At 37.7% G+C, this 21,635-nt stretch overlaps 1 long non-coding RNA gene across 1 annotated transcript in view; it reads left to right on the top strand.

Moving 5' to 3' along the window:
- Nucleotides 1-21,635, top strand: part of LOC307188641 — a 140,903-nt gene that overhangs the window by 35,966 nt on the left and 83,302 nt on the right. The window contains exon 2 of the long non-coding RNA XR_013829031.1: nucleotides 12,768-12,881. This is a non-coding gene — a long non-coding RNA (uncharacterized lncRNA). The remainder of the gene's footprint in view (nucleotides 1-12,767; nucleotides 12,882-21,635) is intronic.

The following is a 21,635-nucleotide window of genomic DNA, read 5'->3' on the forward strand; positions in this document are numbered from 1 at the left end:
TTCAACAGCTAACATCACCTCTAATTAATCTATTAAATTTTAACATTAAAAAGTTTTTAATTGATAAAAATACTTTTATTTTGCACTGTAATTGAATCTCTTTAAGGGTTTTTAATGCTCTTTTGCTCGAAACTGCCTGTTCTAGGTGTTCTGCTTGACATACCTCTCTCTGGATGGCTGATGCTCCATAGATGTGTCTTTTTTTTCCCTCATCTGTTCAGGTCTCATCTTTTGGGTATGGGGTTGCTTGACTGTGTTATATAGAATCTAACTTACATAGAGGTGAGAATTGCAGCAGTCTCATTCCCTGATGGCCAATGATGTAATAGGTGATGATTGTCAGTCTCCCATTCGGGTCCCAAAGGCAAGACTTCTGTACTGCTCTTGTCTCTTCAATTGCAATATCTAGGGCAGGGGTCTTCAACCTGTGTGCATTTGGGAATTACCTTAGGAGTAATTCCCAATTAGGCATTTGTAGCCTAGTCCCCATCCCTGGTTTATTTGGTCTGGATTTCTAGTTTTCGGGCTAGATGCAAAATGTTTTATACTTTCATATAAATACAAGTCCCTGAGCATCTTGTTGAAATGCAGATTATGGTTTAGGAAGTCTGGAGTAAGACCTGATTCACCATTTCTCACAAATTCCCAGATGCTGCTGCTGCCCCAAGTTGTAAGACCACTGGTTCTCCAACTTGGCTGTGCATTGGGATCACTTGACAAACCTCAGAAATACTTATGGCTCTATCCCACTACCAGAGATTCTGATTTAGTTGGTGGGGAATGTGGCCTGGGCACAGGGAGTTTTAAAAGCTCCCCAGGTGTTTCCGATTTGGAGAACCACCAGGCTAGACCTTTACCAGCATCATGGCCAAGGTCAGCTCAGGTGCTTTGTTTAGTTTCCCTGCAGTTCTTCAAGAATTTCCCTTCCTCTCAGGGATCCTTGGCTGACAGAGGACTGACATCCCTCCTGGTTGCCAGGTGTTGTATTCCATGTCCCTGGGCTCTTTGCCGCCATCCTTGGCTCATCTCCATCCCAAGGGGAAGAGGTTGTAGGTCTGTTCTCTTCATCCAGACCTCGGAAGAGCCCAAGCTCTGATTTATGATCTCCAGGCCTGCTTGGCAGCTCTGCACGCAAGAGGCTGAAAGTTGGATTGGAACCAGGAAGGCATGGCAGTAGGATATGTTTAAGTGATTGTCTTCTCCAAATCCAGATTTTAATTTTAAAGAGTTCTTTCTTACTCCCTGATTTGTTTTTGCTTTTATAATGTAGTGTTTTGTTTTAGAGAAGTGATATATTCTTAAATGTTATTGAGGACTCTGACTCAAATGGCTTTCTTTGTCATTTTCTTATTTTTCTTACTTTTTCCAAAGGCTATTTTCATTTTTTCCTTGTTTGTTTTAAAATTTTGGTGTTTCTCTTGCATGCTGCAGCCTTTCCTCAAATGTCTCATTTGCTCACATTTAGAATTGGTTGAAATTCAGTCTGACTGCACGATCTGTGGTGCTAGTTAAGGTTTATTGCTGCCAGGCTTTCTTTAGGATAAGGGACAGAAATTGGTTATTAGGTTAAGGTACACCTATTTGATGGAATGAGGAAGTATTTCTCCTGTGGCACTCACACCCAGCCTTAGCTGCCTTAGTTCTTTCTGGATTGTTGTTTGGTGTTGAGTATAAAGCTCAGGCCACTAGAGGCAGGCAAAGGAGGGGGACCAATTACTTCACAAATCTTTGTATATAGATAGACCCTCATCTACCAACCATTTGTAGTTCTTTTTACTATTCCTTCCTCTTATCATACTTTTCCTTGTACTTGCTGGGTGGATCAACTTCTTACTTTATATTGATGCTTATACCACATGATTTCCAGACTGCGGCTTCCTTTGATATGCCTCATCTGCCAGTATTCTTCCACTTATATCCCATTGTTTATTGCTGGCTATTCTCTAATTTGTTGTAGGTTTATGCCTTTTAAACATCCCCTTACTATCGTAAAAGAATCTGAAGAGGGTAAGGAAGATCTGCCCTCTTGAATCAGAAATGGCACAGCATCATTTTAGCGGATGCACAATATGCTATGTTGCTGATGCACTGTATTTTATTTGTTTAATGAGTGTTCTGTAGCTGGGGTTGAATTTTCCCAAAATCTGTATTACTATAAACAATTATACAGTGAACAGCCTTAGAATAAAACCTTTGCAAACACTTTGTAGGTAAAAGTGCAAACACTTTGTAGATAAGATCCTACAAATATAATTGTAGTTTAATTTACGTACATTAAAATAATGTTCTGTTATGCCTGCATCTTCTCAGTAGAGGTTACTTCAGCTTACAGTGTCCATTCTCCAGCGCGCTCTTCAACGCTGGGTACAATAATTAGTTCTTTAATCTTTTTTGTTGTATACATTGAAGATTTTATCTCATTTTCATATTATCTCTTTGAAGAGACTAACTACCATACATAAATAGCATTCCCCTGTGCAAACCAGTTACTCAATGTAATTTTATCTTATATCATTTTTGTAACACTTAACTAATCTGGATTTATTAGTCCCCTCTACTCCTTTTTAAATTCCATGAGACCAGGGCATTGTCTTTGCTGCTGCACTTCCTGAATTTAGGAAACTCTCCCTGTATCTTCACATAGTTTTCCCACTGTATATTTGTATGTTTGTGTCCTAATCTCTTCTTATAAAGACACTAGTTGTATTGGATTAGGTCCCACTCTGATAACCTCATTTTCATTTAATTACTTCTCTGAAGACCCTATCTCCTAAATTACTGTGCACTATAAGTATTTTCTTAATAAAAATCTGGTGGAAAGTGTATTCTGAAAGCATTTTTAGTAGATACTTCAGTCTATTATAAATGACTCAATTTTAAAGTATTTTTGCTCTAATTTTTTGCTCTAAATTTTGCTCTAATTTTCATATCAAAACTACAACCTGGACCATATATATATATATATAGTGATAAATATAACCAAAGCACCAGACGGCTTATAAAGTAAGGGACCCTCCTTTTATATCTATGAAAGCATAGGGACCTTCTGGTAATTATTGCATGCATCCCAGATTTTATTATCATCGCACTGATTTCATTGCAAGAATATTTGTGCTTGACTAACTTTTGTCTTTATTTTAAGTTCTTTAACCCCATACTGATCCTAGGACTTCTTTTCCTGTGATTTTAATGGTAGAAAATAGAACTACCAATTCCATACAGATGTTGGGGAACCAGCCTTGCAGACAGCTGGAAGAAACAGGTGTACAGAAATCCAGAGACTATTAACATATCTAACTGAATAAGTGTTGGTAGTTACAAGAGTAATTAAGAATAAAAGAAAGCCTTGTGAAGCTCCTAACAAAAACATTGCTGGAAATCACTGCCAACTTAAAACTCATTTTGTGAAGCTTTCTGAAAAAATGGGAGCATTTTGTATTGAATATTACCTTTTGTCTTGTAATTTACATAGGTATCTTTAATGAACAGCTCATTTATAGTTCCACTGAGTCTTTCCTGTGTGTGTTGCAGGCATCTTTGAAACAGCAGCATCAGCAATTTAGAGTCGGCAGGCTTCCTCTTGAATATTTATAGAAAGATTTTTAAAGTATACTTACCAATTTTCTTTAAGTCGTCTTTTTAAAATTGCTGTGTTTTCTCCTATACTAGAAACACTTCTTTTAGAATAAGAAAATGGGACGTTTTCCACCATGGCTTTTTTTTGTTGTTAGGATTTTCAGATTGAAACCTGTGAATGGTTCCATATAACATTTTATGACTATTTTTATAATTATCACAGAAGCACATGAATATTGTAAAAAAAAAAAGCACAAAGGAAATCACTGAGATAGGAAATAAAGCACTCATGCTATAGCCACATGGAGAGCATGAGTTACATATATAAATTGTGTAATCTCTTACCAGGTATATTAGTTTGCTAGGACTTCCATAATATATCACTGTGGACTGGGTGGCTTAAAGAACAAAAATTCATTTTCTCACAGTGCTGGAGGCTAGAAGTCTGAGATCAAGATGTTGGCAGTGTTGTTTTTTCTAAGACTTCACTCTTTAGCTTGTAGATAGCTGTCTTTCCCTGTGTCATTACAAGGTTTTTTTTTTTCTGTATACATGCGTGTCTCTGTGCTAATTTCCTCTTCTTATGAAGACCCCGTCATACTGGATTCAGCCCCACTGTAATAACCTCATTACAGTTTAATTACCTCTCTAAAAACTCTATCTCCAGATATAGTCACATTCTTTGGTATTAGGGGTTAGGACTTGAACATATGAACTCTGGGGAGACAATTCAGCCCATGACCAGGCTTTTAAAAAATGTGTGTTTTATATGCATGGGTTTAATAGCTTTACTGAGGTATAATTGACATACAGTGACTGAAAGTAAGAAATATGTATAATGTTATAAGATTTGACATATGTATATAGTCATGAAACTTTTGCCACGGTAATCAAGGTAATAAACTTCTTCCTCATCCTCAAAATTTCCTTGTGTCCTATAATCTCTTTCTCCCTCTCTTTCCTGCTCTGCTCCCATTCCCAGACAAGCACCCATCTATTATTTATAAGTTTGCATTTCCTAGTATTCTATAAAATGGAATAACATATTATATACTTTTTGGCTTTGTTCACTTACCATGATTATTTTGAGATTTATTCATGTTGTACTATGTATTACAGCATCTAGAATAGTACCTTGCACGTGGCAGGTACTCTAATTATTAACTAAATGAATAAATAAAAGTATAAATGAGCATTTTAGAAGATTAAGGAGATGGGATATTATATGCGATTGAATGACAGTCATAATTTTGTTGTTCTCTCTGAAACATTTTATAGAGGTAAGGAAATGAACCAGGTTTGTATTGATAGTTTAGAAAATACCTCTGGTGCCATTTGAAGGATGAATTTGTGACAGGGAAAGGCTAAAAGTTTGGAGCAGTTATTAAAAATTCTAGTATACTGGTTCCTATATGTTGGGTTTGCACAGAGTCATCCATGTTAAAATATCCAGTAAGCAACTGAAAAAGTGAACCAGTAAGAATTATTTTGGGGGAGGAGGGCTAGGTGGGTGAGTGGGAAAATTAGGATAAAGGAAATAATTTCCTAAATCTATTTGTGAAGTTGCCAAAACAACCTTATAAATGCATCATGATACAGAGGAAAGAAAATAGGTATCAGAAATAAAGAACTGTGGTCCCATATATTAACTCTCTCCTAACCTTTACGACTTTAAGCAAGTAACAGCTTGCCTTTGTGCCTATTTCTTCATGTTTTTAGAATTTTTATTGCTTGCATTTTCAAATTTTACAGTGATGGACCTAGGTGTGGATCTTTATTTCCTTTGCTAGGATTTTATCTTGAAGACTGGCATTGAGGAATTCCTATTCATTACTTATTTGGTAATTTTTTATTTCCTGTGTTCTCTGTAATATGTTTTTTGGGAAACCTATTACTTGGGTAGAGGTACTGAAATTTTTGGTTTGGTACGTCTTTATATTTTCTTTTTTCTTTTTCGTTTCTTTCCACTCTTGGTGAGGTTTTTAAAATTTTATTTACAACTTGACTATTGAAAAATTTATTTTGTTAATCTTGTTTTGTGATTTCCCAAGAGCTCTTTCTGGTTTCTCTTACTGTTATTTTTTCACAGTGGCTTGTTTATGATTTATGGATATCATATTTTCTGAACTATTTCTTAGAATACTGTTATAATATTTTAAACTTCTTTTTTCTTCCTTGATATATCTCTGTTTACTCTGGGGTCATCTCCTCCTTTTTTGTTTGCTTTGGTCCTCCTTTTTTATGCCATAATTTTTTTTCCTTCAAAAGTCGGTTGGTACTCAGTTGTCTATTTACTTTTCACAACAAAGTTCTCCCTAAACACTTCATTTAATTTCTTTCAAATGAACTCTGAGTCCATCTCCTTTTCTTGACTGGGGGTAAATGACTGCCTACAGGCTGTTATCTACGATTATCTATGTTATCCTGGTGAGCAGGGATTAAAAGTGACGGTTCCGTATGTGGAGTGTCAGTTAATCTTCTTTTCAGTTCCATTTCTAACTCCTGCTCTACATTGTATTGAGAATTTCAAGATCATCTTTCTAGGGATTTGTTGGCTGAAAAAATGGCTTCTTTGCTGCATTTTCTTCACGTTTTTTGATGTTGCAGCCCTCTTCCCTCTTCATTAGTCACTGGTGACCTCAGTCTTATAAGTGCAAGGGAAGGGGATTCTGCCAACAACCTGAGTAAGCTTAGAACGGTTCTATCCAGCCCTCTGACAGGAGCTCAGGTGGCTAACACTTTGACCTGTGAAATGCGAAGCAGAGGATTTTTGACTTACAGAACTGTGAGATAATAAATGGGTATTGTTTTGAGTTGCTTAAGTTTGTGGTAATTTGTTATTCAACTATAGAAAAACAATTAGAGAAAGTTGGAGGAGGATGGGACAGCAGTCGTGGAGGCCAAGTTATTTGTGCATCTCCTCTGCACTTGTTCACTTACTAAGCAAAAGTGATATGCCTTCAAAATTCCTTAGTAATTAAAAAGGAATAGATGAGGTTTTTTTAATTATATTCTCAACACCCATTATACCTCACTCTTATGGTCAATGATTAAGTAAAAATGCATTAGATCTATGAGCAATAGTATGGTAGATTTTATTTTTGTCCAAGGTGTTTATTGCCTGCCCCTCTGAGAAGGTTATCTTTCTTTACTCCATTGATACAAGACAAGCCTTTGTAATTGTTTTGGACAATGAACTATGAACAGAAGTGGCATATACTTCTTTTCATCAGAAACTTTAAGAGCCATTCTGTGGTTCTGCCAATCTTTATTTTCCTTTTGCCACAGACCTGGATGTGTGGCTTGGGCTTCCTCTTCAGCCTGGGTCCTGGAGTGGAGGTGCTGTGAAGCAGAACTAAAGGTAACTTGGGATAGCCATGAAAGATGAACAAGAAATCAGTGTTCATTGTTGTAAGCCAATGAGAATTTTGCATCACTTTTTATCAATACCATAGCATGACTTGCCTTAATTAAGTCAATGCTTAGAACACCAAGTGGAGACCTGCTATAATAAAAACTGAAAATATGTGGCATTGGCTTTAAGGTGAGCAGTGGTTGGTGAAGAATCTATTATTGGAAGCTAGAAAGGTGGAGCACAAGTTACACAGTGGTGAGATATTTGATATAAAGTTTGCTACAATAACGTGGAAGGCAGCTAAAATACCAGATGACCCCATGGCTTTTGGTAGAGATGAAAGAAGCAGCATATCAGTAGTGCTTCCTGGTTATTATGCTGAGTTTAACAGACTGTTAACGGTGATTTTCAAACTGGGTTGTACAATAGAATCAACTATGAATAAAAAAGGCTGATTAAGACTCAATCTTTTGATGAGACCTAAGCATGGATATGACTTTCTTAGCCTTTGTTTTAGTTTATATCTATATCTTTTTTTTTTTTTTGGTGAGAACAATTAAGATCTATTCTCTCAGCAAATTTCAAGTATATTAAGCATTATTATTATAGTCACCATGCTGTACATTAGATCTCTAGAACTTATTCATCCTGGATATCTGGTACTTTGTACACTTTGACCAATATCTCCCTATTTCCTCCACCTCTTAGCCACTGGTAACCACTTTTCTACTCTCTGCTTCTAATAGTTCAGCTTATTTTTAGATTCCATGCATAAGTGAGATTAAGTAGTATTTGTCTTTCTACATCTGGCTTGTTTCTATGTCTGGCTTTCCATGTCACTTAGCATAATATCCTCCAGGTTCCTCTTTGTTGTTTGCAAATGACAAGATTTCCTTCTTATTTAAGGCTCAGTGTTATTCCATTTTAGGTCATTACCACATTTTTTTTTATTTATTCACATCTTTGCCAGCACTTGTTATTTCTTGTCTTCTTGATAATCGTCTGATTTGCATTTCCCGATGATTAGTGATGTTGGGCATTTTTTCATATACCTGTTGGCCATCCGTATATCTTTTTTGCAGAAATGTTTATTCAGTTCCTTTGCTTATTTTAAAATTGAGTTGTTTGTTTTCTTTCAAGTTGTTTGAATTCCTTATATATTTTGTTTTTTAACCACTTATTGGCTATATGGATTATAGTATTTTCTCCTAATCTATAGGTTGTCTCTTCACTTGTTCATTGTTTCTTTTGTTGTGAAGAAGCTTTTTAGTTTGATGCAACCCCATTTTTCCATTTTTGTTTTTGTTGCCTATGTTTTTGGTGTCATATCCAGAAACTCATTGCCCAGACCATTGTCAAGAGGATTTCCCCCTGTGTTTTCTTCTAGTAGTTTTACAGTTTCAGGTCTTATGTTTAAATCTTTAATCCATTTTGAGTTGATTTTTATATATGGTGTCAAATAAGGGTCCAATTTCACTTTTCTGCTGAGCAGTAAGAGGCTTTTTCATTTTAAAAAGTCAATTTTCCATTTTTTATAACACCTGATTAAATTGACCTTAGGCATATCTCCTAGTAAAGAATATTTAATGGGTGAAATAATCTCTGGGGTATCTAGAACATATGTTGGAAAAGATAAAATACTATTTCAATAGGTCAGGAAGATGAAAAAATTAAGAGAATGAAGCAGCAGCTAGGAAGTGGAGTGCCTGATTTTTATTACTATATAGTATTTTTCACATATTTCTGTGTGAAAGAAATTACTGACCAGCTGCAGTTAGCACCTAGGATGGTACTTACCTGAAATTAGGGTTCTATTTCTAATGCTTAAAGAGAATAATCTCAAAGATCTGCATAAGCTGTTATAAAACACGAAGAAATTTCACCTTTTCAAAAGATAAAAAGAAGTTAAAAACTTTAGTTTTCTCTCATATGAGAAGGTTGCCTTCATATCAGTGCAGTGAACTTGGATTTTGCATAAGATAAGGTAAATTGACTTCCATGCATATAGTAGCACTTAGAACAGGCACACAGTTGATGAATTCTTTGAGGAACCTCAAAACATACTACATAGCAGATATACACATTCAGATTTAGCCAGACTGTGGGGTGTGAGGGCACAGTCCACAGACTTCTCTTACTTCTGACACCAACTGCAAGTTTGGAGGGTCCCCCAAACCACCCTTAGGTTACATAACTTTCTAGGAGAACTCACAGAATTCACTGAAGTCTGTTAACATTCATGGTTAAGGTTTATTGCAGGAAAGGATACACATGAAACTCAGCCAAAGGAAAATGGTACCTGTGTGAGCTGATGGACGTGTTCACTAACCTTATTGTAGTAATTGTTTTGCAATATATATGTATATCAAATTATCAAGGTGTATCTTTTAAATTTACATAGTGTTATCTGTCAATTTTATCTTGATAAAGCTGAAAGGAAAATTAGCTAAAGAGCAGAGTCACTAGGATTCCAAATGAAGCTTCTGTTGTTCTCTCCATGGAGTTAGGAAGTGTTAGCCCCTTGGCCTTGATGTGTGACAATACACAGAAAGTATTGCAACCAGGGAATCTCACTTGAGCTTCATTCCAGAGTTTTTATTTGGGAGTTATGTGGGTATGATTGATTGCTCACATAATTGAATGTCTCCAGGTCGACTGAAACTGAATGACCCAAAGCCCCCATCTTAAATCTCATAGTTGGTCTTTCTGGTATAGCCAGCCCCCATTCTATTGGGTATGGCTGGTCACACCCAAAAGTCCAGTGTGGCCAGCTTCCACCTCAACAAAAATACTCCTATCAGATATGACATAAATTACCTCCCAGAAGCCAAGAGAAAAAACCAGATCTCTCTTTGGGCAAAGCCCAATTCTTTACTACGCACTTGACCATAAGAACATATCCTGTTAAACTTGAGGGAGGCAGAAAATAACTTGTGCTTTGTAAGTGGCTGAGAGAAGGCAAGGAGAAAGGGATGTTGAAGATGAGCTTGCTTGGGCCAAGTTCCGTGACTTGAAATCGGTAAACGGGAGACTGTGCGTTATGGCTGGCAAGCAACAGGAAGACATCTTGGGATATTTGCCTCACAGTGTTCCTTGCTTATACTGAACCTCGCCACCCTCCTCCTCCCCAAACAACAGTCCCCCCAACCAGATACCTCTGTCCTCATTTTTCCCTTTTATGGCCCAAATGGGCTCTTTTAGATCTGGAACCTGGCATCCAGTATATCTTCTATCCTGAGCTCTTTTTCTCACTCACATTTATGCATGTGCTTTCTAGTTCATTTACAGATAAAACTTTGCAGAGAATAGATCAAGGACATACTTATGATATTGCATTAAAATTTGTTTATATGCAAACTTTGAGAATATTTGTTTAACCAGCTCTCATTTTGCCTTCTTTGGAGTAATAACAGAATAGGAGCCAGAATAGTAAAAAATGATTGTATTCCTAGGGACTGTTTCAGGTCTGCCTCAGCCTATTACTAAAGATTCATAGTCATGGGTATATGACCCTGAAATATTTTGTAATCTTGTTCTTTACCCTGGGACTACACTCTTGTGCTCCCTTCAGATTTTAGTGGCAGCCAAAGGCATAAATAAGATTCCAGTATGTTATAACTCTACCTTGGTCTCATTTATTGTTTGCATTAGTGGAATCATAAAAATAGCTTTAAATAGATTTATTAAACCTACTCAGCACTCTAAAAATTGCCTTAATTTGCACTATTTAAAAACCCTGTAGCTACTCATCAGAGATCACGAAAGTTGAGAGGTAACAAATGTGTTTGATTTTGCCTAATTTGCTATCATAGCAATAAGGAATGTTGACAAAACGGAAATTCCCAGTATACCCAAAATAAATCCCTTTGGAATGTTTTCAGTTCATTGCATATTCATTGAATAACTTTGTCCTAGAAAAGAATAATATCCATTTATCACAAGACTGCATTAGTACATCTATTAGTCCAAGTAGTATTTAGCTTGAGTTTTATCTTGCCTAGATGTTTATATCTAGGATATTCAGAAGACTTTCATCACATAGAAGTTTGCAAGGTTGTCATAGCAATACAAATTAAAACAGCTTGACTATATTGTTATATAACCACTACACTAACAAAAATTAATGATCATGATAAAATTTAATGTTGATAGGATTTTAGGCAGTGTATTTACAGCTGGTAGCACTGTTAGAAGATTTAATATTTCTACAAAGCAGTTAAATATTATCCAAAAAGAGTTAAAAATTGTCATATCCTTTGACCAAGGACTTAGCAAAAAGGGAAAAGAAATTCAATTTTAAGTCATTCGCTGAATTGCAGGATTTTTTTTTCATGTTGAAAAATTAGAAATAACCCAAATCCCACTTAAAGAGAATAGTTAATTAAATTATAACACGTAAACATTATGGGAACATCAGCATTTGAAGGTACTTGAGGGTAGCATGCATTTCTTCCCAAATCTGACTGGGTATCATAATCACCAAGGGAACTTTTTACTTCTTTGTCTGATACACCTTCTCCAGAGATGGTGCATTTATCTGGAATTCATAGCATAGTGGTGGCAAATGGGATGAGGAATATGAATGGGACCATTGGCAATATTTGCCCTATGGTTTTTGTGGGAAGTTGAACAGAAATGATAAACATTTGTTTTATAAAGTTGCTATCCACACATGAGTACACAATTATTTTCACAGGAATGCCTGCTGTACTACATCAGAATGAGGAGAATCCTTCCATTAAGCTTCAGGGCACGGTGATGAGAGGGCAGTGGGCTCCTCTACAGAGGCAGAATTGGATATCCTGCCTGTCCACTCTACCAGCCTGTTTCCCCACCCCAAACGTGTTGAGTTAATAGAATTCAGCCTAGAAAATGTGAACATTAAACACTTTCTAGGGTTGAAATAACGAAGAGCTATTAGAGAGCTCATATTTAACTGCTTTCCAAAACTGAGACCATAGAACTAGACTCTTTTATTTCAGATGCTCTGTGAAAAGCCGTAACTATAAGACATAGTTATATGTAGCTCTATATGTAGAGCTACAGGCCCTTCCTTCCACCCCCTTCTTAATGTCTGTGGCTAAAGGTGGTGCTATTGTTGATGATATGGCTTTCCTAGTACTATCTGACAGACTAGTTGGTCTTTGATCAGTGGATTCCCAGTTGGAAGAAAGAGTCTGACCCTTATTTCATGTACCCAGATATCTGTACAAGACAGAGAACTAGAAATCATCCAGGTCATAGGTGAATAGCTCTTGGATCATCCCTAGGCACTGGCTAGATATTGGATTAAATTGACTCTTTCTCCCTTTATAGTATGATTCTTTACCAGGCTTTTTTTTTTCCTTTCTGGCTGCGCCATGTGGCTTGTGGGACACCGGGTCTTAGTTCCCCCGCCAGGGATCTAACCTGGACCCCCTGCAGTGGAAGCGTGGAGTCCTAACCGCTGGACTGCTAGGGAATTCCCTCATCAGGCTTCTTTAATTGCATTTGAATCACCGGCCACCGGAGGGCACTGTTAGAATAGCTATGGGAAAAGGTAGCTCTGGAACAAAACACTAGCCATCACTGGCCACTGGGCAAGCGTTAGGGTCGGTGAGGGGGTGGGGTAGTGGGGCAATACTGAAGGCTATTGGCATTGAAACCTTTGAGCGTATTTTTTCCCATGTTGAATGAAGTTTGCAGATTCCCTACAATCCACTGAATCCCAGTGGAGGTGAGGTTGAGCTATGTTGGCTTCTGAGATGCTGTCGTGTGTGTATCACAACATCAGTTCACAGAGGAGTCCTTGAAGTTCTCAACTGTTTGAGAATAACAGTTCCAATTTATCTTTCAGGTGATGCTGGAGGCTGGTGTGGTGTGTGAATAGAATTCTGAACTAGGCTGGGATCTCAGGAGCTGAATCACAGGATGGGATCAGGCTGACAAGTGGGATTTGCGTGAGAGCCAGGTAGGGTGCCCTCCTTACAGTGCAAAAATTGTACCCATGGGTGGGAGAAGTACAAGAACTTGAATCAAAGTGAAGGGTCTGCAATAATGATCCAGTGAAAAGGTAGCAGACTGAAGAGAATCCTTCGAGCTAGAGTTTGAAGAAGAGAGCTGTTGTACTGCAATGACTTACAATTAAAACAAGCTTATATTCTTGGTGAAGGCAAATGCAATAGTTCTTTTAAGCTAGAAAGGAAGAAAATTACATGTCTATTTTCAAGCTTTAATCATTTTCTGTTTTGCTGAGAGTGGAGACTTGAATACACGTTTGGTGCAAGTTATATCTTTGTGTTGGAGGAACCAAAGTAAATTTTTTTTATGCAAAAGTAAAAAGACATACTCCAAACTTGAAGATTTTGTGAGGCACTGTAATTTGAAGGAAGTAAACTACTCTGTGACATTACTAGAGATGGTCTATATGATAGACAGGGTTGCATAACTGTAGCTCTGTCCTTGAGAGAATTAAGTCTATTTTAAATACGGACCTAGAATGAACTATGCCTAAAACTTGCTGCTTCATCATATGAACAGAGATCCTGCAGGAAGGATGTATAAGCGGCCTAATCTTTACCTTGAATTATGGAAAAGAATTAGACTCGGTTTGGATAAGCTCAGACTAGACTGGCCTGTTAATATCTCAAACACTGTATGAGTTCAACCTTTATCGATGATGGGTTGTTGGGTTCTAGTGTAGCTAAGTATCACAGGGGTGGATCTCACGCATGTGGGTAAGAAGACCTTGGGGGTTAACTTTTCCTTTGAAGGTAATTCATTTGTGTTATCAATCATCCTTGGAAGAGACTGATCTGGGGATAGGAAACAAGAAGCAGGGTAAGGGTGGGAGAGATTGAAGGCAGTCTGGCCTCTCTGTATCATAGAGACTGTCTGGGATGGTCTGGGACCATGTGGTACTGTCCAAACCCAAGGATGGATCTAGACCTATGAGTTCTAATAATAGATATACCTACCAGTGGTTATAAGTTACTCTTTGGGTTCTACTTCTCTTTCATTTCCCTCATTTCAGTAAAATCCATTAAAATTGCAGCCCGTTTTAGCAATGCTGTTCATGCATGGGGCAAAGTAGTATAATGGAGAGTAGTATACACTGAAAGGAGACAGTAATCTCAGCCCTTCAGGCAGCGATCTACAGCAGGACATGGGGTTGAGGCAGCAGGTGAAAACAGGACATATCTGTGGAGCATCTAATTGCCCTTCGGGAATTCTTGGTCATATTTGTGCAACCTGCTGACTTCCAGCAGTTAAGTAGGATGAAGGCTTTAAATCATTAAACTGAAATAATTAAACCCATCAACGGCTTCACACTGGAGTTAAAATAAAATTCAAATCCTAATCAAAGCCTAGCAGGCCCTCTCCATCTTCATCTCAGGTTACTCCTTTTTGTTATGTTTTAGCCATCCTGGCTTCTCTCCATTTCTTGGAGAAGCCAGTCTCTCTCTAGCTTTGGGGACTTGGCTATGCTGTCAGCTTTGCATAGGAGGCTCTTTCACTAGCACTGTTTTCTTTCTCTCATGCTTCAGATCTCAGCTTAATTGGTAACTCCTTAAAATGGTCCTCCCTGACAACAGTATTTGAGTGGATTATCTCTTCTCTTTCCCTGCTTTTTTCTGTCACGGTGTCTTGTTCTTTTAATTCACAGCACTTAACAGTTGTAAGTATATACTTGTTTATTAATTATCTCTATACCCCATCAGGCTACAAAATCCATGAAGGAAGGGGCTCAGACTATTTAAATGAGAACTGCATGATAAGGTCCTAACTGTAGCTCTTTGATCAGAGTAAGCCCTTGATACAACATTTTGCCTAAGTGAATAGTGTGCTTGATAAAAATGTGACTTCATTTTGGTTGTCAAGCTGGCATGATCAAAGGACAATTAGGTTACATAAAGCTTATTTCTAAAAATTTTTTTATCAGTCTTCTATTCCCATTATATTTTCTCTGTGTGTAATGATGCCATACTTTTAAGAGAGACTTGCTTACCCACTTGCCACAGGCCTAATGGCATATAAAGATAAGTCCCATCTTTTCGGCACTTTCAGAGCAGTTGCGTGGGATTCTGCTTACATTACTTCATTTCTGTTTTGGCTCTACTTTTGTTTCTTTCTGCTTTTAGTCTTGGACTTCACCAACCAACTTTGAAGCCATCTGTGACCTCAGCTTCGGTGTTTGCTTCTGGTTTTCTCAACTTCAATGTTTAGTACTCTCTAAGGCCTTTGGTTTGTACTCAACCTCTGAGTGTTTCTATTTCTGGCTCTCTCAGGTTTATTACCTTGGCTTAGCTACGGGTCAGGACCCGAACTCCAGTACATCTTGCCTGATCCCTGTTTGATCCCTAAACATTGATTGCCCAGCAGAGAAAGGCCAGAGTATTTCTTGCTCAAGTGTTGTCGCATCTTCAGCAAGTGGGTATATATCATAATTATGTCCTAGGTGTCTGTATTGCAATAATAACACTGTATTCCTCACTGAATTACTTCTTTCTTCCTTTATCTTTTGGTTATCACTGCACTTATATTAGATCACCCTTGGATTCCTGAACTTGGTTAAAGCATCACACTAGAGGCAAGGGGTTTTGGTTTCCTGAACTGTCTCAGGGACAGGATAATGGAACATGAAAGTGCAGGGAAGTTAGTTCTCCATTGTAAGAACAATGAAATGTGAGACAGGAAGGAGCTAGGCAAAATTCTTATCTTTTTTCCTTCTGTCAGCTATTCCAAGATTCTCTTCCCCTTTGAAGCCCTTCTGGAGAACTCCTGGAGGTTGTGTGGACATGTCTGTTGAATGATCTGCTGTGTCTTTTTGCAGGCTATTGTGACGGGAAAGCATGTGTGAAAGCACATAGCATCACATTACACCCTCCTCTTCCTTGCTTCACTTCCCTTTTTCTCTTACCCATGCCGTCCTGTGTTTCCACCTCCCAAATGAACGATTGACACCTTTTTCTTCATTCAGGTTTAAACTGGGCAGTGTGTCAGAATGAGTCAATAGGGCAGAAGTTCTAGTGAAGTGTAACTAGGACAAAAATCTGAAGCTAAATGGAGGAGTAGCAGATTCTGAAGTGTGACTTCAAGGAAAGTAGTCTAGATGAATTTTAAGTATAGGCTCTTACACACTTCTAGAATGTGTTCCAGTGAGAGTTGTTATAAGAGTATGTGATGCAGCCAAGAGGGGAAAGCGGGGGGTGAGGGCTGGGCTGAATTGGGAGATAGGGGTTGACACATATACACAAATATGTATAAAATAGACAACTAATAAGAACCTGCTCTATAGCACAGGGAACTCCACTTCACTGTACAGTAGAAACAAACACAACATTGTAAAACAACTCTACTCTCCCCCCCAAAAAAGAGTATGTGATTCAGATACCAACCTTTAAAATAAAATGGAATACGTAAAAAAGTGTATGTAAATAACATTGTGAGTAGTATAATCTTCCAATTATTTGGATTAATCAACAATTTGAAGGTTTTTTCCCCAATGAAAATAAATATTTTTTTTATTATACAAGATTTCTTTTAAATAAAGCTGTTATACAAATGTTGGCTATCAACTGCTTATGTTTAAAGATAGCCCTTTTTTTTTTTGCAGAATTGGGGGAGGGGTCTTTAATTATTAGTACATGTGACTTAAAGTGTGCAACTCCAACTTACTAATGAAAATATCTAAGTCTTTGGGTTTTTCTGTATTAGGCAAGAGAAGGATGATAAAATATTCTTTTGTGAAGGCCAAGTCTTGTCAAACAAATAGGTCTCCCATGAATACTAGTAGATATAAGTCTATTTTTGGCGCAAACAATGATTGACCCCCATTATCCTAATTATTGTGCCTAAAACACCTTATCTACAGAAGCATAGTGGAAATAATTGCCTATGTCTCTAGAGTTCTGTGAAAATTAGACAATGGCAGCAAAAGTGCTTTTAGCTGCTACAGTGGTATTATGACCTTTATTCTCCACTTAGAATTAGTCTTAAAATAGTTTAATGATAACCCCTCATTAAAGTTTTTGAGTCTGTTTCAAGCCAATGACATGGAAGGGCAGTAGCTACAAACCATACTTTAAGTAACTAATAGGTAGTGTTTGGGGACAGGAAAAGAAAAAGGAAGCTGCAGAAGAAAGTTGTTAAGCTTTTGACACAAAAGCTGGCTAGGTCATGGTAAAAGTTACCTATCAAATATACTGTTTTCTTTTTTTTTTTTTTTTTTTTGCGGTACGCGGTCCCCTCACTGTTGGGACCTCTCCCGTTGCGGAGCACAGGCTCCAGACGCGCAGGCTCAGCGGCCATGGCTCACAGACCCAGCAGCTCCGCGACACGTGGGATCTTCCTGGACCAGGGCACGAACCCGTGTCCCCTGCATCGGCAGGCGGACTCTCAACCACTGCGCCACCAGGGAAGCCCTGATATACTGTTGTTTTTTTTTTTTCCCTTCCGTCTTTGTCAGATCAGTTCTTTGGCGGGAGAAAAGGGGAAAGAAAACAGAATGGAAGAAAAGGGGAAAGGAGAGAAGTGGAGGTGATCTGGGGAAGGGGCTGAGGGATGGATTTTGTTTCCAGGGTAGTTTATGGGTATTAGAAACAACAAAGTAGATGAGGTGAGTGGAGAAAGTGCTAAGGAGGGGAAATATTTTTTTAAAATGAAATTATTCACATATATCTATTTTAATGGGTTAAAAAATCAAGTAAAGAATTTGAGCTATTATAAAATTACTTTTTCATTTAGAAACTTTTTTTCTTGAGTGATGGTAAGTTTCTTTTTTAGGAGCCTAATATTCTTTTTTTTTTTTAAATAAATTTATTATTTATTTATTTTTGGCTGCTTTGGGTCTTCGTTGCTGCGCACTGGCTTTCTCTAGTTGTGGTGAGCAAGGGCTACTCTTCGTTGCGGTGCACGGGCTTCTCATTGCTGTGGCTTCTCTTGTTGTGGAGCACGGGCTCTAGGCACATGGACTTCAGTAGTTGTGGCTTGAGGGCTCAGTATTTGTGGCTAGCGGGCTGTAGAGCACAGGCTCAGTGCTCTACACGTGGGCTTAGTTGCTCCACGGCCTGTGGGATCTTTCCAGACCAGGACTCGAACCCGTGTCCCCTGCATTGGCAGGAGGATTCTTAATCACTGTGCCACCAGGGAAGCCCTAGGAGCCTAATATTCTTAAAATGAGTTAGATGCCAGGAAAGCAAAGTAAAAATAGGAATAAGGAAGAGGAGCAGGCACATAAATAATGAGGAGCATAAACTGTGAAAGCTGCTTCACTAGAAATACATACAGGGTACTTTGTGGGCAGTGGGGAAGGAGTCTCCATTTCTGTAGGAAAAGGGACAATTAAGGGAGCCATCACAAGACCAGTTTTAAAAAGTAAAATACACAAAAACCTTTTTTGTTTTCAGTGTTGAAGAGAAAGATCATATAAACCCTTCAATGATCTTAATTATTGTCGTTAAAATATTTTATTCCATCTGCTCTTTAGGGGTTCAGAAAGTAATCCATATGAAGCTGAAGTGTTATTTAAAAAAAATAATTTTCTTTGAGAAAGCTTAGTGTCTCCAGTATCTCACAGCATCTGCATAGTGTGAAATTATTTTAAAAATGAATCACTTGATTTTGTTGCAGTCATCTGCTATTGAAATGCTGGGGAGATGATATCCCTCAGTTCATAGGTAGACTAGCCACAGTTTCTTGAGGCGCATGTTAATTATCAGCCAACACAGGAGGCTGATCTACAAGAGGCTGGAAGTCTACTTGTCAGTATTGTGGAGGATACACAAATATCAGAGAGCAAGCTGGATTAGAGAAGCACTCAGGCAAATTTCCAAGCCATATGATTATGATTTTATGAATAGTTTTACACCAAGGGTTATTGATTTTACATTATAATTTTTAAAAATAACTTTTTTCTCAATATGAAAATGCATTTGTCACATAATTGTTAGACAATAAAAGAAAAATAAAGAAATCACTCATAATTCCTACACCAAGGAAAGCTCCCTCCTCTCTCCCTTTCTTTGCTACCATATAAAAGGAGCATAGAGTAGTATTCACAGTGGAGTGTCGGAGTTCAGATTCTCATTCTGCCACTTATTAATCACACTACCAGGGCAAATTGCTTTAACGTCTCTGTGCCCTGGTTTTTTCATCTGTAAAATACAGATGGTAATAGTGCCTACTTCCTGGGTTTGTTATGAGGCTTCAATATGTAAAGCATTTAGAAGAATATCTGGTTAATTACATATGTTATGTAAGTATTGTTTGTTATTATTAGTGGTGAAGAACACGGGCTCTTAAGTCAAACTGCCTGAATGTGAATCCTTTCCCTACTTATGGTGCAATTTTGAGTAAGTTCAATATATCAGTGTTATGGCTTCATACTTTTTAAAACAGGGGTTGGAACAGGAGCCACTTCTTGGATTGTGGTGAAGATTAAATGAGTTAATATAGATAAAACATATAAAACAAGTAAGCACCTAAGAGATGCCAGTTATATTATTCATTTAAACATATTTTGAGTGTTTACAGTATACAGGAAGCCATGCTACATATAAAGGAAACAAGAAAGATCAAATCTCTCTTCTCATGATAACTTACAGACCGCTTAGTGTCATGCTTTCAACAAGTAAATATTATTTAAATGTACTGAGAACTATGAGTGAGAAGAATGTAGAGCTATCAGAGGGAACTGGTGTGGCTATCAGAGAATGTTTCTTTGAATACGTGATGATTTGATCTGAGCTCTGAGTACTGAGTAGCAATTCCTAAGGTGAGGGAGGAGCATTGTATGTGTGTAGGGGTGGCTTACAAAAGGAGGGGGTAAAGGGTAGGGGTGGCTTACAAAAGGAGGCTGGATTGGGAGACCATTACCAGCAACCTGAGTAGCAAGAATCAGGGCATATTTGAAGCACTGAAGAAAAATTTCCAAAACTTAGAGAGTAGTGGGGGAAAGTAATGTGAATGGGGCTGCTGATATAAGGAGAGTGCTTCACAAGGAAGGCCTTGAGAGCCATGTTGAGAAGGTCAGCTTTTCCTAAATGTAACAGGAAGCTATTGATGTCTTTAAGCAGAGGGGTGATGTGACCAATGATTGCATATTAATATTAATCAGTCTAGTTTTAAATTTACGGATGTATGTACATATTTACACATGTATTTAAAAAAATTATGATCATTGTGCAAACTACTTTTTAACCATATTTTTAATTTAAAATATAGCATCAGCATTTCCCCATTTTGTTAATTATTCTTCTAAAATTATTCTTAATAACTACATTGAATTACACTGTATGGATGAACCATAATTCACTCTAAAAATATTTTTTCTGGTGGGCATTAGGCTAATTCTAATTTTTTGATATAAAGAATGCAGTAATGAACATATTCCTACTCAAATTCATGTGCTCCTCTATCTAGTGTTTGACCTTAAACACAGAGTATAAGTTCTGGATTTTCCTCCCTGAGAAACTGTTTGCTATTAGAATTCTTCCTGTGAGTTAATTGTATCTTGGAGAGCTGGCCGGTGTAAATACACTGTGTATTATCTATCTAGTGCTAGAAGCTTCAGGGGACAGGAGATGGATTTGGGCCTGGGACAGCCCTATCAGGACATGCCCAACATGCTTGTTTCTGTGCTTTACTTCAAGCTGCTGCACCAGGACCTATCACCCACTTTGAACTTCCTGTTGGTCAGGTTCCAGACCAGCCTACTTGTCCAACCTACATCACCTCGGAGACAAGACTCTGGTTTTTTGTTAGGCAAAGCTGCTACATGTACTCTGCAGTCTTCTGTCACTCTTATTTTCAAATGTTGTTGACCCACAGAAAGAAAATAGAGTCCAAGTGTATTTTACCCCTCTCTAGAGCATGACATTGGCTTTATATGCATGACAGCAGGAAGCATTTCTTCTAAGTTGGTAGCATTTAGATGATACCTTTCCCTGATTCCTGTGGTAAACTTGGTTTTTTCACATTTCCATTTCACAGTAATGTTAAATGGCAGTCTGAGAGATAATGCTGAACTCACATATACATCTTCTCCTAAGTCTCCCACCAGTGTAAACAATATTCAAATGTTGCTTTTAGGTGGCAGTAATTAAAAAATAAAGTCCTTAGTTTTGACCTGAGGTCTTTACTTATTATGTGACTATGAGTCAACAATTAAAAGGCTCATTGCTAAATGCAAAAGTGCAGTGTAACTTTCAGTAAATCACCTCCTTTTCTTTTACTCAGATTTCTTATTTATCAGCTGAAAGGTCTGATAAGAAGTTCACTAAAGTTGTAAGACAATCCAGAAGTCTACATGTTGCTGAATATATATATATATATATAAAACTGTATAAAGCTACCATCTATCCCAGAATACTTCCTGTTAGAAAGAGCCTGGTTTTTTCTTTTGCTTTGGAAAGCTACTATGACCTTGATCCTCAGCCCATCCATTTTTTTGTGTGTGTGCGTTGCAATTAACTTTTATTTAAAGACACCAGCATTTAAATTTATATAATTTTTACATGTCATAAAAAACCATTCTTTTGATTTTTTTCCAACCATTCTGAAATGTGAATATCATTCTTAGCTTGAGGCTGTACATGAATAGGCAGTGTGCCAAGCTTGACCTGGAGGCCATTGTTTGCTGACCCCTGGGGCAGGGATAGACAAAACAATCAATGGAACAGAATAGATAGTCAAGAAATAGACCTATATACATATGGACACATAG

Source organism: Stenella coeruleoalba (assembly GCF_951394435.1).
Source record: "Stenella coeruleoalba genome assembly, chromosome: 7".
NCBI classification, from domain to species: domain Eukaryota; kingdom Metazoa; phylum Chordata; class Mammalia; order Artiodactyla; family Delphinidae; genus Stenella; species Stenella coeruleoalba.